The sequence below is a fragment of the Neofelis nebulosa genome, chromosome 2 (genome assembly GCF_028018385.1).
Source record: "Neofelis nebulosa isolate mNeoNeb1 chromosome 2, mNeoNeb1.pri, whole genome shotgun sequence".
NCBI classification, from domain to species: Eukaryota; Metazoa; Chordata; class Mammalia; order Carnivora; family Felidae; genus Neofelis; species Neofelis nebulosa.
The window spans coordinates 20,159,975-20,177,499 of NC_080783.1; positions in this window are offsets into that span (position 1 = coordinate 20,159,975).

A 17,525-nucleotide genomic window follows, 5' to 3' on the forward strand; every position below is an offset into this window, starting at 1 on the left:
CTCACACATTAAAAATAAGGACATAACTGGGGCACTTGGGTGGCTCAGTCGGTTGAGCATCCGACTTCAGCTCAGGTCATGATCTCACGGTTCGTGAGTTCGAGCCCCGCATCGGGCTCTGTGCTGGCGGCTCGGAGCCTGGAGCCTGCTTCAGATTCTGCCTCTCTCTCTCTTTCTCTCTCTGCCCCTCTCCCCTCATACTCTGTCTCTCAAAAATGAATAAACATTAAAAAAAATAAGGACATAAGAATTTGGCTTTAATCGATCCAGCTCTGGAGACCCTAAAGGAATTATCCCTGGTCCAGCGAGAGACTGTAGAGGCTGAAGGAACACTGTCAAGGAATATGAAAGCCCTGCTGCGTAGACTAAGCACCATCTCTTTTTTGAACAAATGGAGAAGATATTATTTAGGATTTAATTTCTGTAGTCTTTAATTTAAGAATATTGTCCTTTTAAAAAAAAGGATGTTGTCCTTCAGTTTCTTTGAGTTATGAGGTAAAGGGGGATTTGAATTTTTGACTTTAATTGCTCCCTCGGAGTTTAATACTGGGAGGCAGTTCAAATTCAAGTTTGAGTTACTTTTATTCTGCTGTCATCATATTTTGGATTGTATTGCTGTTAACTTTTGTTGTGTTGTATTGGGCATCTTGGCCAGTAACAACCTGAGATGGGACATAGACAGGGAAATGGATTTCAAGTCCTGGGTATTTAATTAAGATGCCATTCATACCCATTTGAGAATGTTCCAGAACGAAAGTAAAACTTTCCTCCATGATCCAGGGAGTGTACACAATGAGGGGAGGTTGAAACTAGGAGAGACCTCACAAAGCAGGGAATAGAACTTCTCAAAGGGAACTTGAGGGAACAGTCTAACTCCTGGTGGAGCACAAGTTCCATTACAACCAATGGTTTAAAAGAACAAAATCTTGAGAGTGTTGGAGGAAACATGCTCCATTCTTCATGTTTTCAAAAAGGGGAGAACGTTTCTACCTCACTACTCAGAAGGGAAAAGCAGGGGAGCATTCTGCTTTCCTTCTCTACCTTTGTCTTAAGTGATGTGTGATTGGGTTTTAGGATTTAGAAACCTGTGGCCCAGTCCCTTCTGAGTTTTCTTTTTCATGGGATGTTGCCCTTTATTACTGAGCTCATGAAGGCCAGGAGCCAGGCAGGACTAACTACTAGAAGTTGTCCAGAGGACAGATTTCTCTTGACTGTTGGGGCCTAGTGGCTATGAGAGAGTGAGTATGAGGACCCTCACAATCCACTAAGAATACGTCCTAAGGTTTAGATCTGAGAACTGAGAAGTATTGAGAAGGTCACTTGTGGCCATGGATCCAGGCCATAGTTTCCAAAGTAGTTTTATTAGCCACCAGGCTGATGTTTTTCTCTCCCCATAGTCTAAATTCTGTGTCTAAGTTTCAGTTCGTGCCAACGTGAAATGGAAGAGATGACATTAACTATCATCTCTAAATCCCCAACAAATATTAGCAGGAGAAACGTTTGTTGGTTCAGTAGAACATTCTCCTGGAAGGATCTGACCAATCACACTTCCAGGGTGAAGTCTGGGTGAATTCTGTAGGGGATGGATAGAGTTGCACAAAGACGGGCTGGGTCCTTAGGGAAAGGAAGGAGGGACACTCGAGAAAGATGGGATTTCAGGTTGTCCCTGGGGAAAGACTCCGTGTAGACTGACTCAGGAAAAAGCAGAGGAAGGTTTTGTACCGGGTCTGGAGCTACCTGCCATTTGTGAATGTCTCATCATAACATTTCTTTTCTGATGCTGTATTGGACCTTCGTAGCTTTCCAAGTATCATGGGAATTACTAAAGGGATGCATATATGTGAGACATTTAAGAAGTACCTATTGAATACATTAAATGAAGATGAGGCTCTCTATTTCATAGAATTAAATAAGAAATACGGCACACTAAAGGGATACATGAGGAAAAACAAAAACAAAAATAAAACAAAAAAGACAAAACAAAATCCTGTCTCTCCAATCTAAAGATTATAGATAGGACTCACACGAACACTTAGCAGGAATAAGCAGGTGTGGAAGGAGGAACCACTAGTAGGAAATGATTGGAAGGAAGGAAGAGAGGGAGGAAAGAAAGAAAAGAAAAGATTATGTATGTATGTACAGTATTCAGTGGCTATATTATGCTATCAAGCTGACCTGACTCCTTTATATTAAATGATACTTTCATATTAAAGTCTTTCTTGCAAATTGATTCACTGTCACTTCAAACTAAGCCTGAGGACAATACCCTAGAATGACCCTAGGTGAGACTGCAAATAAAGGAAAATTCAAAGTATTTTTTCTGTGTTAAATGGAAAATTGTTAGGGTCACAGATGGCAGGATGAAGGATGGAAAACAGAAACAAATCTAATCAGGAAATGCGAAAGCTAAGGTTTTAGCAAATTAACTCACCCTGATGACTCATCCCAGATGTATTACGTTTTCACATTTTACAGCCTCTTCATTGAAAATACTAAATACCATCTGTCTCCAGCAGATGAGTTAATGTTGGTCTTCAAACCGTAAAGTTCACATTTCCTAATTCTTTTGTTTGGAAATAAATAACCTTTACGTTGCAGTGGCATGGTCTTGGGAATGTAGTTTCTTTGCCCAGTTGGGAGGAAGAAATACAACACTTACCAAACTGAGATCTCAGGCTGTGAACTGTGCTGTGGGTCAAAGGTTGGCTCTATGTACAAGCTGCCTCAACTGGATCTGTCCCTGGGATTCTTTTTAAGAGTATGTTCCTTGCCTTTTCAGCCAAATCTCAAGTCTTCATTAAAGTTGAGCCCACATGCAAAGCAGGAAATGCGAAATACTGGCCCAGTCCAATCATGATCCTTGGAAAGTGCTTTCAAAGGGCAAGCAATGGCCCTTCCATTTATCCCTACCCTTTTCCTCAACAATACTGGTTTTTTTGTTGTTGTTGTTGTTGTTTAAAAGTGGAAAAGTACTATTTGATTTGCATGAGTATATTTGGCTTCGTACATTTTGGGTGCTTCAAGTAGGAATGGGGAAAGGTATAAAGAGCATTCCCCAAAAATCTTTTTCATACAAGTATAAGAAGGATGAGATGCACGTGGGTGGCTCAGTCAGTTAGGCATCTGACTTTGGTTTCGGCTCAGGTCATGATCTCACAGTTCATGAGTTTGAGTCCCAAGTATACAATCTGCTTCTGATCCTCTGTCTCCTTCTCTCTGCCCCTCCCCTGTTTTCTCTAAATAAATAAGCTTAAAAAAAATAAAGAAGCTGCCCTTAAAAAAAAAAAAAAAAGAAGGATGATAAAACACAATTGAAGGGAAAAGAGGCTGGCTGTGCTCTTGGGATTCCAGAAACCCAACTACAGACACAAAGTTACACCATGAATTTAATGGGGGTAATGACTGGATCTCATTCTAAGATTCAGTTCTGGTTCCAGGCTAGTCACTAACTTGCCAGTGACCGTGTGCAGGTACCCTCCTGCCCTGGGCCCCGGGTTTCCCTTCTTCAAGTCCTGGGGTAGGACTAAGATGGCGGAAGGCAATCTATGATCACAATGAAGCAGAATGCTTGAGTCCGAAGGGAATGAATTTATGTACAGACACAGGTTTTTGGGTAAGCTGTGTCAGCAGCCCAAAGACAAATGCCGTGAGATCATTTAGGATTCTTCTTTGTCCTAGGCTCTCTGCACTTGAATTCTGGCATTCCAGGCCTCCCCAGATCGGGCCCCAGCTTACCTTTCCAATTTCTGTTGCCACTTTGTTCCTATGCATGGACTTTTTCTGCAAATACCTACTGTGTTCCTTTCCCTACTGTTTATGCGGCTCTCTTTACTATTCTCTACCTCTCTCTAAATCCCACTTCATCCCCTAATCACAAATGCATTTTTCAGTATGTCCTTTCTGACATTCCCCTTGCTTAACCTTGTCTAACAATTTGATAAGACTTATCTTCCTATAACCCAGGGTTTCTGAACCTCAGCACCGTTGACATTTTGGACCAATACTATTTTGTTGTAGGGGACTGTCCTCTTCATTGTAGGATGTCAGTAGCATTCCTGACCCCTACCCACTAGACGTGAGTAGCGCCCTTTCACCCCATCTCTGAAAACAATTGTTCCAGAGATTGCCAAATATCTTCTGGGCTTGCAAAATCACCTTTGGTTGAGAATCACTGCTGTAACCCTTCAGCCTCCTTGTGGTATTAATGAGTTCAAAGCCATGCAGAACTGAATTTGAAAGCTGGCTCTGTCATTTCTTACTCTGTGACCTTGGGAAAGTTACTTAACCTCTCTGGACTTCAGTTTTCTTATGTACAATGTGAGGGTAATAGTTTCTGGCTGGCAGAATTATGAGGATTACATGAGTTCTAGGAGTACTTCAGACATGTATGAGAGTTTTCTGGCAATTTGGGAAGCACCCTCCAGAAGTTGGTTTACGGTGGGTCTCAGGAGCCTTTTGAGAGAGAATTGCTTCTCAAGGAAGGACTTGGACACTTAGCAACAGCAACAACAAGAAAATATTTATGTAGGGCCCACTGTGCATCCATCAAGGGTCTGAGCACGTTGGGTGCATTCTGTAAATTAAAGTAATCCACAACAAAACTTAATCGATGGATGGAAAGTAAGGAGTGATCCGGGGGGCACCTTGGTGATTCACAGGTAACTGCCATCTGGTACAGTCCCTGTCATCCATGCCTGGGTTGCTGACATCACAGAGACTGTTTCTAAACACTAACACGCAAGTTTAACTAAACACCATGTTATTTGTCACACAAGCATCACGAATGTTTAGGGACCCATCTCCTACTCCTTTCCCCCACATGAAGAGAAGGGAGTTAATTCTCTTCCTGGCCAAATTTCTCAGTGTATTTTCAGACGAAGAGGGCTCCAGAGAGGGACTGGCTGAGGAGCAGCAGCACTTAGGAGGAGCCGTGTCAGTGGCTGAGTTCCTTGGGGGACCTCTCGTGCACCATGGAGCAGGAAGACCGACTAAAGATGTGGACAGATGGAGGGCAAGCTGGCATTGTGGCCTCCTGAAGGAAAGTGCTAGAACACTTCTAGAACCTTCTAGAACAGAGAAACTGCGGGTTAAGGCCTTGTGAAACGTACCCTGGAGACTCTTAGAATTTTTCAGGGGATGGGCAGAGCAGGCGGTCTGGCATCTGCTAAGGGTGCAAGAACCCTGTGAGATAGCCGCGGATATCATGCCTCTGGCTACCACTTTTTGGGCTCTAGGAAACTTATCTGACTCCTAGTATTGTGAGGTTTCTACCCTTTGCCCTAGAGATAGGTGGTGCTCTCCTGGTGCAGTTTATTTATTTAGTTAGTTTTCTTTCCAAGATTTTATTTAAATTCAAGTTAGTCAACACATAGTACTGGCATCGGGAGTAGAATTTAGTGATTCATCTCTCCCCTACGACACCCAGGGCTCATCCCAACAAACGCCCTCCCCAGTGTCCATCACCCATTTAGCCCCCCACCCCCACCAGCCCCTCCGGCAACCTTCCGTTTGTTCTCTACAGTGAAGACTTTCTTATGGTTTGGGGCGCCTGGGTGGCTCAGTCGGTTAAGCGACGGTCTTGGGTTCAAGTCATGATCTCCATGGTTCGTGAGCTCGAGCTCCACTTCGGGTGAGTTCCAGAGCTGCTTTGGGCTCTGTGCTGACAGTTGGGAGCCTGCGCGGGGTTCTCTGTCTCTCACCCTCTCTCTCTCTGCCCCTCGCTCACGCACTCCCCCTCTGAAACAACAACAACAAGACATTTAGAGAAGTCTCTTCTGGTTTGCCTCCCTCTCTGTTTTTATCTTATTTTATTTTTCCTTCCCTTCCCTGACGTCCATCTCTTTCTGAAATTCCACCTACGAGTGAAATCATACAGTATTTATCTTTCTCTGACTGACTATCCTGGTGCCATTTAAACCACCTGCCATCTTCACTGGCTACAGGGCCAACCTGGCTTGGGACAGTCTTCTTCACTGTCCCCACTGTAGGGAAGTAATTCTAGCAAGTAGACAGCAAAAACCGTATTTACAGAAATTTTCATTAAGCGTTTCCTCCTCAGCAGGGAGGTGAGTGCGGTAGCCTGAGGGCCATCTCACACTGAGCTTTCTTCTGGTGCAAGATGCTGAGATGATGTCAACGATGACAGCTGGAACTCAGGTACACTCCTGTACTTAAGACCCCCTGCGCCCTCTGGTTTCCCATGTTGACGATTGGGTTTGGGCCATGTTAACGCAGACTCAGCCACGGGCAATATTGTATCTTTTACTCAAGTAGACTGCTTCAATTTTATTCAAATGCACATAGTATGACAACAAAGAGTCACACTATTATCATTAACACAAGTCACCAGATACTTCAGGCTCTCCACCTTCCGGGGGAATGGTAGGATTGCACTTCCTGGTGCTTTGCGGATTGGGGTGGCGTCATGTGACTAGTGCTGGCCAATGCGTTGTGAGTATAAGTGATGGGCGTCACTTCCGTGCTAAAGCATTGAGTGGCTTGTATGTAACCATTCCGGGCTCTTTCCCTCTGCCATAGTGACCGGCAGCGCTCCAGATGGCCATTGCTTCAGGGAGCTGGATCCGGTGGGGAGGAGGAGATGGGACAGAACTTACACCCAAGACACTAGGGAGGTGTAGCATGAATAAGAAATAGACGTTTGTTGTGTTAAGCCACTGATATGGGGGGGTGGGGGGGGGTTGGGGGGGGTGGGCAGGATTGTATCACAGCACAACTTTGCCCATATTGAATGATGCATACCATGTAGCTTAAGGTCTAATACTGCCTGAGCACCTTCTATGTGCCATGTGCTATGTTAAACTTTCAGAGAAAGATACGAAATTATCAATCCCAGAACTTAGAACCTAGCCATCTCTCCCATTCCAATGAAATCCCCCAAACAGCTCCAAATTCTGGAAAGCATAATTCAAAATCTTTTATTTTTACTCTCCCATTTACTTCCAATTTCCGCTGACCACACTGTAGTTGCCTAGATATTAGAGGGTCTGGAAGATCTTCTGTTCTCAGTGTGCATCTACCCTAATGCATCCAGATGCAAGAGAGCATGTGTTTAAAGGTGACAGAAGCCCTGGGGCACATCCAGACCGCTGGTGTCGGGAACCTCCCATTATACCTCCATTTGCATAATGATACCTTACTAGGACACAGTGATTTTTATTTACTTCAAGGCACTATCATATAAATTATCTCACTCAATGGGCTGGTAGTTTTAATCTGACTGGCTTGGTTTTCATTACAAAAGGAAAGGTCACACAGCTCGCTGGTAGTAAAGAGCTAGAATCCTTCCAGATCTTTTTTTTTTTTTTTTTTTTTTCACTTGACGCCAGCTACCGTAACCCAGGGCAAACGGAAAATGTGGAAAATATGTACAGGTTTCATGCTTTGACACCACGTACCTCTCAACAGATCATCCTGCTTGACTTGCACAAAGTAAATAGTGTCTTTGAGTGGGAAAAAAAAAAAAGGAAAGGAAAGCGAAGGCCATCATGTCTTATCTTAGTATTTGGAGTTTGTTCATCTTAAAGCTGACCTTTAACCCCCATCTTGCAATCAAATGATAGCCCAATCCGATCTCTTATAAAATTCATGACCAAAGTGTCCATGTTCATGCTTTTGTTATAAAATTGAAGAGCTCACTTCAGATATTTATAATAATAGAATTTTGACTTACTCTGCTTCAGTCATTTGAAAAACCGGCCCATGGATTGCCAAACAATTTCTTCTTCGTTTTTGCATTCTTCCTTTTTTCCTTGCTCTGTCCCTCTGTTCCTGCTCATCTGTTTCCTTCCTGCTTCTCTCCTCCTCTTCACTCCTGTTATCCACATCAAGGTCCCTAAATAGTTTTCTGGGCCACAGCAGGATTTGGGTTCGGAAACGTGAGCTGAGCCAATCTCCCACTTAGCAACAGGGTCCCTTTCACAGAATTCTTGACAGAAGTATTTGGCCACTGTTTCAAGTGTGCAGTGCGCCTTCCTTCCCAAAAGAGCTCATTCTAATGATTGATCGTTTTTGTAATTACATAGTTTTCCAGCTTTTAATATTAGCGAGATCGGAAAAAGCATACAGGCTGTTCGGTGTGAGACTTTCAGCTGCCTGGTAAGTTCACCATGTTATTTTCCAGGAGTCCACGGGCAGAGTGAGGAGCTCATGTGTCTCCCCCTCCTAGGCAATGGCTCTCTGATTTTTGGAAGCCGCAAAGGCTCAGTGTCTGAGACCACTCTTGAGGGCTTTGGTATGCATTCTGAGTTTCAATAAACTAAAGTGATGTGGGCCCTAAATTGAGTGTGGTGTGCAAGAGAGGGCAAGTCTCAAACTCTGGGAAAAGGACAGTTGGCAGCTGTTCTAGGAGATTCCCTGCTTCCCCCAAAAGAGTGCTTTTGATGACCTATGAACTCCATACACTTCTGCTCACCGGCCTGCCAATACGCCTGGTCTCTCCACATCAGTGCTTCTGCTCATGCTGTTCCCTGTGCCTGTAACTTTCCAAAGCTTCTCCTGAACTACCAACCTGAATTTTTCTGCCTTATATCCAAACGGTGATATTTTTTTAAGCTTATTTTTAGTTATTTTGAGAGAGAGTGCAAGCAGGGGAGGGGCACAGAGAGAGGGTGATAGAAACCCAAGCAGGCTTTGTGCTGTCACGGGGCTCGAACTCACAAATCATGAGATCATGACCTGAGCCGAAATCAAGAGTTGGATGCTTAAGTAACTGAGCCACCTGGGGGAAGGGGGGGGGGGTGGCTGTCGTATAATTGATATTCTTGCCTCCACTCCCTGCCAATCTCTTAGTAATACGAAATTCTTGTCAACATGAGGGCAAGAACTAGATATGACTTATGTTTTTAAATCCTTACCCAGCACCCAACCCAGTGCCTTGGGCTCAGAACGGGTCTGCAGTACCTGGAAAGACAGTCCCTGTGCAATTTATGGCCTGATTTATTCAAGGTGAGGTCGCTCAGATAGGAATTTCACTCCGAAGAAGTAAGTCCAGCCCATCACTCACTGTGACAAAACCACAGCTCATGAATCAGCCCGGACATGTTGTCCTTCCAGAGCAGAAATGTTTAGGCGGGCAAGCCAAGCTGCCTGGCCGAGCAGGTGCCATGCGGGCTGCTGAGGAGGGGCCGGGAGGAAGTCGTTGCTCGAACTTCCCCGAATCGCTTAGGTCACAGACTTGCCAATGCATTGGCTTAAAAGGCAAACTATCAAACAACCAAAAACTAACATGCCCGGGCCTAAATCCGATCCTTCCCCAGACAGACAGGCACACTTGACTGCAAGCCATGCCCAGCCTGTGCCCCTGGGGTGACCTCAGAGGGCAGGGCCAGGGACAAAATCCTGCCTAGGGAGGAAGAGAGCTGTGTAAACAGTCTCCCTCCATTCGCGAGTGACACCGACGTAATGAAAGGGTGACAGTTACCTTCATCCCTTGGCTCTGGCGACAGCCAGGGAGGAAAGCAGGGCAGGACGGACAGAAATGAGGGTAGGCACGTTGCTGGTGTGCAGGACGTTCTCGGGCGGGTTGGGGTGGGTGTAGTTGCCGGGACAGTCAAGGCAGCCCTGACCTGACAGTTTCCCTGCTCAGTCCCTGAGAAAATGCCACTGGGCCACGTGCAAAGGGGGAGTGGGCAAGACGCTGTCGACATCCCCGCGCAATATCATCGTGTCACTGAAGGAGTTTTTGGTTTCGTTTAAAACATTTTTTTTGTTATTATTTTTTTTAATATTTCCTTCTGAGAGAGAGCGTGAGCAGGGGAGGGACAGAGAGAGGGGGACGGAGGATCCGAAGCAGGCTCCGCGGCAACAGCAGCAGGCCTCATGTGGGGCTCCAACTTGTGAACCGCGAGATCATGACCTGAGCCCAAGTCGGCCGCTCAACCTACTGGGTCACCCAGGTGCCCTCGTGTTTTTGTTTTTGTTTTTGTTTTTGTTTTTGTTTTTGTTTTTGTTTTTGTTTTTGTTTTTTAATGACAGTTGTCTGGTTAAATAATTTCTGGAAAAAGAAAGCTGTGCAAGGACGTGAAGTCTCAGCAGCCCCACCTGACGGTGCGGGGGGCGGGGGAGCTGTGTGCGCGACTCCCGCTCCGCTTCATCATCTCTCATTCTCCCTTGCAGAAAATTCTAAACCCACAAGTAGCACATTATGATATGTTAGCTTATTGTATAACTGTCCGTAATTACACAATTCACATAATAGCTTAATCTTTTCGTAGTTCGAGATAAGCTTTTTCTCCCTAAACTGTTGCCAATGTCTAGAAGGCTTTCTCTGGTTCTTCAGTGCCCCATCATGGCTGACATAATTCTGGGCACTACCCAGTGGATATTGGGGAACAGGTTCATTAAACAGCTTTATTATCTGACGTTGATAGAATTCTGTAATTTATATTAAACCGTGACGCTAACAAGTCTCCTAAGAGCTGATAGGCAAATTCGGAAGGAGCATTAGCGTGTAACTCTCTCTGTACACGTACAGGGACAGGCGCGGTGGTGCCGTTACAAAGATGTGCACCAGTGGCTCAGGGCACTGCATTTGTCCAACCCCTGAGGGCATGGCCAGTGGTTAACGTAAGCACAGTATTAATAAGAACTCACTCTTACTGAGCACTTACTACGTGCCAGACGTGTCCTAAGCTTGGTCCTCAGAACAAACCCTGTCATTATCCCTGTGTCAGAGATGAGAAAGTCTGAGGAAAGTTGAGCCTGCTGGCTACCTTGGAATGGCAGGTCCGTCTTTGAACGCAGGGAGCCTGGATTCTAAACACAGGCTTTTAATCACTGAGCTGTACAAGAAAAATATGCTCAGTCACATTTATATCATATCTCTTCATCCAGTTTTTTTTTTTTGCTTTTTGAAAGAATTAGTTTTTATTTTAAAGTGATACATACTCATTAAAAATAAAAATAAATTGTAGCCCCATCAGCAATGATAATCAGAACAACACTAATGGCTACTCTATTTTTTTAACGTAATTTATTGTCAAATTGGCTAACATACAGTGTGTAAAGTGTGCTCTTAGTTTTGGGGGTACGTTCCCGTGGTTCATCGCTTACATACAGGACCCAGTGCTTATCCCAACAAGTGCCCTCCTCAGGGCCCATCATCCATTTTTCCCCTCTCTCCCGCCACGCCATCAACCCTCAGTTTGTTCTCTGTATTTAAGAGTCTCTCATGGTTTGCCTCCCTCCCTCTAATCATGCCGTTTGCAGCAACGTGGATGGAACTGGAAGGTATTATGCTGAGTGAAATAAGTCAGTCAGAGAAGGACAGATATCATACGTTTTCACTCATATGTGGATCTTGAGAAACTTAACAGAAGACCATGGGGGAAGGGAAGGGGAAAAATAGTCTTCATCTGTTTTAAAATAGATATGGGAAAAATTGTTTTTATTCCATTGCTGTGCGGGGAGGTTTTCTTATATTTTGTTCTCTAAACTGTAACATTAGGCCAAGCACGGGGCTGTTGTTGGCCCTCAGTTTGGCATATAGAGCTACTGATGGGCAGTTTGGATCCATGCATGCAGAGATCATCCTTGGGAAGGGATATAATGATTCAAGATGAAATGAGGATAATGTACTGCTCTTGGAAAAACATGACATGTGCTCATGATGAAAGAGTAGACATGACCATGATTAATGAAATAATAATCACCTTTAGGCTTAAAAGTAAGACCTGATCAGTAAGATCTGATTCTTGGAGTACAAGTGTCTTCATCTGAGAAGAGCTGGAAGGACCCTTGGCCTGAGGTACATGATCAGGAAAACGGTTTCATCTTAGGGTTACAGTTATGTTTGATCAATTTATCTGTTATTTCCAGAGAGCTTCTGAGGCTTTCTTCTTTCTGTCTTTGTACTTTCGATTGGTTTTCATCAGAGGCAAGATGCTGATTCAGTTTCTAGTCTGAATTTATTCAGCTGGGGCAAAGAGTCAGGGGTAGGGTTACATTTACATTTTTATCACTGTCTCCTAAGCCTGAATAATTGATCATGTTCTTTCTAGCCCCCTTTCCCTCTTCATTCTACAGAACCAGAGTGAAGTTCTTGCTTTGGGGATCACATTTATTTGATTAACGATATGCCTGCCATTTCTCATGGACTTCATACGCCTTCTCTTCTCCATCAGGGTGAAATTTGGGGAGTTGCTTCTCAGCCTTTTGGCTAAAATAAACATAGGGCAAAGTTTGAAGGAAAACTTTTTTTTTCCCTACTGATTGATTCATGTTAGATTTGTCAGAAATTTCTTTGTATGGGTTCCCTTTCGAAGTGTGGGGATTCTGCAATGAATTAACTGGTAACTAAATGAAGGATTGTGGAGTACGAATCTGATATGTTCCTTATAAATCATTTTTTTTTTAATGAAGAGATCAAAAAATGACAGTAAACTCCAGAAACATAATCTAATAGACTTCTGCATGGGGACTTCTTTCTTGGATAATTTCACTTTTCAAAAGCGGAAATAAACAGTGCCTGGGCGGCTCCATTCAGGATCCAACTCTTGATTTGGGCTCAGGTTATGATTTCATTGTTCAAGCCCCACATGGGGCTCTGTGCTGACTGTGAGAAGCCTGCTTGGAATTCTCTGACTTCCTTTCTCTCTCTGCCCCTCCCCCACTCTCTCTCTCTCAAAATAAATAAACTGTGTTTTTTTTTTTGAATGAAATTACTGTATCCTTTGGTCAATTAAGAAACAGGAATGAGTACACATGGGTACACACACACACACACACACACACACAGCTCAAGCCAAGACATTTAGTGTATGGCATTAGAAACACGTGAAAGGCTTCCTCAAACTACAACAACAAGAAAATTGCTGTTTAATTTATTATTCTGTGAAAAAATTCACCTTAGGTTCATTAACAAACAATCGCTTTTGAATATTTTAAATGAAGTGTTGAATTACCAAAACCTGGACCTACTTTAGGGTGAAAGTTTATCAGGATTTATGACCCTAAGGGGGTACTAAAATATTCAGCTGAATTTAGCTCCTGTGTTTCCTTCCCCACCTCTCCCCCACCCAGGGAATAACTTCTCCAGAGGCACTGAAGCCTGGAGCGCATGTGATGACAGAGATTCTCACTTCCCACCTCTAACAGGTTTCCAGGTGTGAAATTATAATCCTTTCTGGGGGTGATTAATAAATGACCAACAATGGTACGGTGGTTAGTGTAGCAATCAGCTGGGCTAGGCTACGGTGCCTAGAGGTTTGGTCAAACACCAGTATAGATGTGGATGGATGTGATGAACATTTAAATCAGCAGATTTTGAGTAAAGGAGATGACCCTCCATAATGTGGGTGGGCCTCATCCAATCAGTTGAAGGTCTTAAGAGCAAAGACTGAGTTTTCCCAAAAAAGAAACAGGTCTTCCTGAAGACTGCAGAGTAGAAGCTCTGCCTGAGTTTCCCCACCTGCCATCTGTTTTGAGGAATTCAGGCTCAAGATGGCAATATCAACTTTTTACTGAACTTCCCGCCTGCCAGCCCCCACTTCAGATTTTGTATATGCCGACCACCATAATTATGTGAGCAATTTTTGAAAATCTCTTTCTCCCTTCCACCCTTCCTCCCTCCGTTCTGATGTCTCCCTCTTTCTCTGTCCTTGTCTTCTATCTTCTATTAGTTCTGTCTCTTTGGGGGACCTTGACCAAGACAAATGGCAATCAGTCCTCCTACTCACTCCCCAGGGAAGGGACATCCCAGCCCGGTATAGTCTGTATTCCGTTTAACAAAAAAATGTTAGTGCATTTTCTGTGGTCAGAACCAAGCTGCAATTTTTGGCAGCTGGTTTGTAATGGTAAATTGTCATTTCCTCGACTCCTGACATCCTTGGACTCAATTCACAGGCCACCTCTTCCATGAAACCTCCCCTGAGTACACTCCCCTCCTCCCCACCTCCTGAGGCTGTGATAGGCTCTGCTCTTGTACATTCCCATGACCCCTTCCATGTATATATCTCTTCTGCCATGGTTAGCACTCTGCATTGTAATTTTTTTTAACATGTATTTTTTTCTCTCAGTAATCTGAGCTCTGTAAGACTGGGGTTGGATTTCATTTATCTTTGCATCCCTGGTGGATTGAGCATAGCATCTTCATGGTGTGAGTGTGCATATATGTCGCTAAATAAATGGATGAAAAGACAGCTTTGTATGAATCATTCCACATTATCTCTAGAAGATTCTCTCTATATCCTAGGGTGCCCAGAAAGAGTATAGACATGAAGTCAGACACTTCTCTCCTCTGTTCTAATTCCCTCACCTTCTAATCTTGGGCAAGTCTGCAATGTCTTTGGCATCTTTCCTCATCTGTAAAACAGAAATGATAAGCGACACCTCCTTTGTTGTATTGTCATGAGGACTAGATGAGATTCTAGTAAGGAAGAGGCGTCTTTTCTCCCCTGTATCACCAAGCATTTGCTCCAACACCCTGGCTCTAAGCTCTCTGGAGGTGTATTTTCGGAATGTACCCGTGTCTCTGGCTATCCCCCTGACCTCCCTCATCCCCCTTCCCTTGTTAAGAGGAGAGTGCGACCACACTGGGCCCCGACTCAGCTCTTGTTCAGGATAATCTCTCCCTCTCTCACTCAGTCTCACCAGCTCAGTGTGGGCAGTGTCTAATTTTAGAGGCCGGGGAATTATTTGATATTTGCTCTCTGAGATTCCCCCTCAATTAGTGTTTCTCAACTAGCAGTGATTTTCTTCCTAGGGGACATTTAGCAATGTCTGGAGATATTTTTGATTGCCACAACTGGGGTGGCAGGAAGGATATTGGCATCTAGTGGGTAGAGGCTGAAGACGCTATTCAACAACCAGTGCGTTGAAGGCAAAAGGCATCCCTTGGCAACAAAGAATTATCTGGTCTTCAGTGTCAACAGTACTAGAGTTGAGAAACCCAATTCTAAGTAACAGAGAATGGACACTTCCCTCTTCAATACATAAAGGAAGACCCAAGTCACAACTGTATGTCGGAAGAAGGTTCTCCTGCCTCTCAACGTTAATACATTTCTCCATCCATCTTTCCACTTCCCTTCCAGACTAGACTACTATTTACTTATTCTCACTCTACACTAACGTGATTTTCTTTAAAACGTCTATTAATATAAATACGAGTTTCAGACGGAGGCTGGGCCACAGCAGAGATTTATTAGCGTCAGGAGGTCACGTAGAATAAGAAATGAAGTGACACGCTCTCCACACCTTCCAGCTCTATTAGGGGATGGAGGCTTTCAGCGACACAGCATGTCTCCCCCCAGGCTGCCCTGCTGTCAGTCCCTGCTCTGCCACACACAGGCTGTGTGATGTTGCCCCAGTTACCTAATCTCTCTGTGGTTTGGTTTCCTCACTATGCGGTGGGAATAGCACCTGCCTCATAGAGTTGTAGAGATAAGTGATAGAAAACAAGGAAGCAGCTGTCCTTCCCCCAGCTCAGCAACTTTCCAGTTATGTGATTCTGGACAAGTAATTTACCCTTTTTAGGTCTGAAGTGCTTCACCTATAAGATGCAAATAGTAATAGTACCTGTTTCATAGGGATGCTGTAAGCATAACATGGGGTCACCTATGGAGCATGCTCTTGTACGTAGTGAACCGTTGCTAAACTGTGATAGTCCCTCTTCCTCGAACAGCTGCTGCACGGGGGCAGCGAGATGAAGCCTGGTGATTGCTCACTGGGTGAAAGGTATGGATTGGTCCAGGGGGACCCAATGATCATCCATGGAGGTCACTGTCCGGACTTGCTCTCATTCCATCTGGGCCCAACACAGTAAGGAGGAGCCATCCGTAGAAAATGGGGTTGCAGTTAAGTGAGAGTAACTTCAGTAACAGAACTTTCTTTTTAATGTCTTAATGTTTATTTATTTTTGAGAGAGAGAGAGAAATGGAGAGAGAGAGAGAGAGAGAGAGAGAGAGAGAATGAGTGGGGGAGGGACAGAGAGAGACAGACACAGAATCGGAAGGAGGCTCCAGGCTCCGAGCTGTCAGCACAGAGCCCAACGTGGGGCTCGAACTCACAAGCCATGAGATTATGACTTGAGCCAAAGTCAGATGCTTAACGGACTGAGCCACCCAGGCGCCCCAGTACTTAAACTTCTTTCTTAAAGCTGAGGAGAAGCACAGGCCATCGAGAAAAGAATTGCTTCTCCCGTTCCCATTACCAGCAACACATTTACATTCCCTTATTCCAGTGATGTTCTGCGAGTTCAGTTTGGGAGACTGGCTTGGTAACAGAGTCAACATGGTGGTAATTTGGGGAATAATTTCTCTTTCAATTGGCAATAATTACTTCTAAGCTAAACCCCTGGGGCCATGGTCCTGTCACAGTGGGGCCGAGGTCGAGTGACATTTACTGTGGACTTGTGGGTAAAATCTGAGCTGCAGCCTACCCTAGGGCAGTGATGTGAATTGTGTCTAATTGGTTGGGGGGAACAGCTAGGGGTCATTAATCTGTCTTTGGGTTTAGGCTTGCCCCAGGGCAATGCTAGGCAAATTAAAGACTAATTCCATAGATAAATGACATCAAGAGAATATCCTCCTTGCCTGGTAACTTTTGTCAATAAGACCTGCTCTGTATCAAGGAAAAAAATGAATGGGATGAGCTCCAGAATTATATTTTTATTAAGGGATTATTATTAGTGCTAACAATTCACAGAGAGTCATGCCTTACGTTATGTTGGGGGTATGTGAAACCTGTGGGGTGGTGGAAATTAATCAGAAAGCATCTAAACCGCTAGAAAGAAAAGGAGGTATTACGAGTAGGTCCCATTTCAGAACCAGATTACACCCTCCATAGCGTGCAAAAGCCCAGTGTGCTTCGTGGGACCTCTGGAGCAAAATAAACCAAGACACAATAAAGATGACCATCCAGATTTGAAAAAGATTCAAATGGAATATGAGAATTAAAAAAAAAATAAAGTTTCCAAAATTAAGTGCCCAATGTATGGGAAAATAGCATATTAAGCACCAATTTAGAGATTATTACTGAACTGAAAGAATGTATGGGCAAAGTACCCAGAATGCAACACAAGGGAAAGTCTGGAAGAGTGAAGAGAGAAGAAGACAGAATGAGGAAGTGGTGAGGGAGTGGAAGAAAAAAACAGAAGTCTAATACCAACAGAGTCAAAATTAGTGAACAGGGGGATAGTGGAAGCGAGTGCAATTATATCAGTAATCTCAATGCTCTGACCAGACAAAACCCAACATGTAAAAGGCAGAGACTCTGATTACTGGGATTAAAGAAGTATCCAGTCATATTCTTTACAGGAAACAGAAGGGGATGGAATGCCTGAAAATGAAAGAATGAAAAATGAAATAATGGGAAAAGACAGGGAAGAAACAAATACCAGAAGAAAACTCTGGTAACCATCAAAAGCAAAAGGTATTGTAACCATTTGAGAAATAATCATTTAAAATGTTTGCATTGTTGAATTTGTTGATCTATAGTGTTGTGTGTCTTTTTTAAAACAACTTTATCGAGATGTCTTTAGCATATAAAAAGTGTATAAACTGAAGGTATAC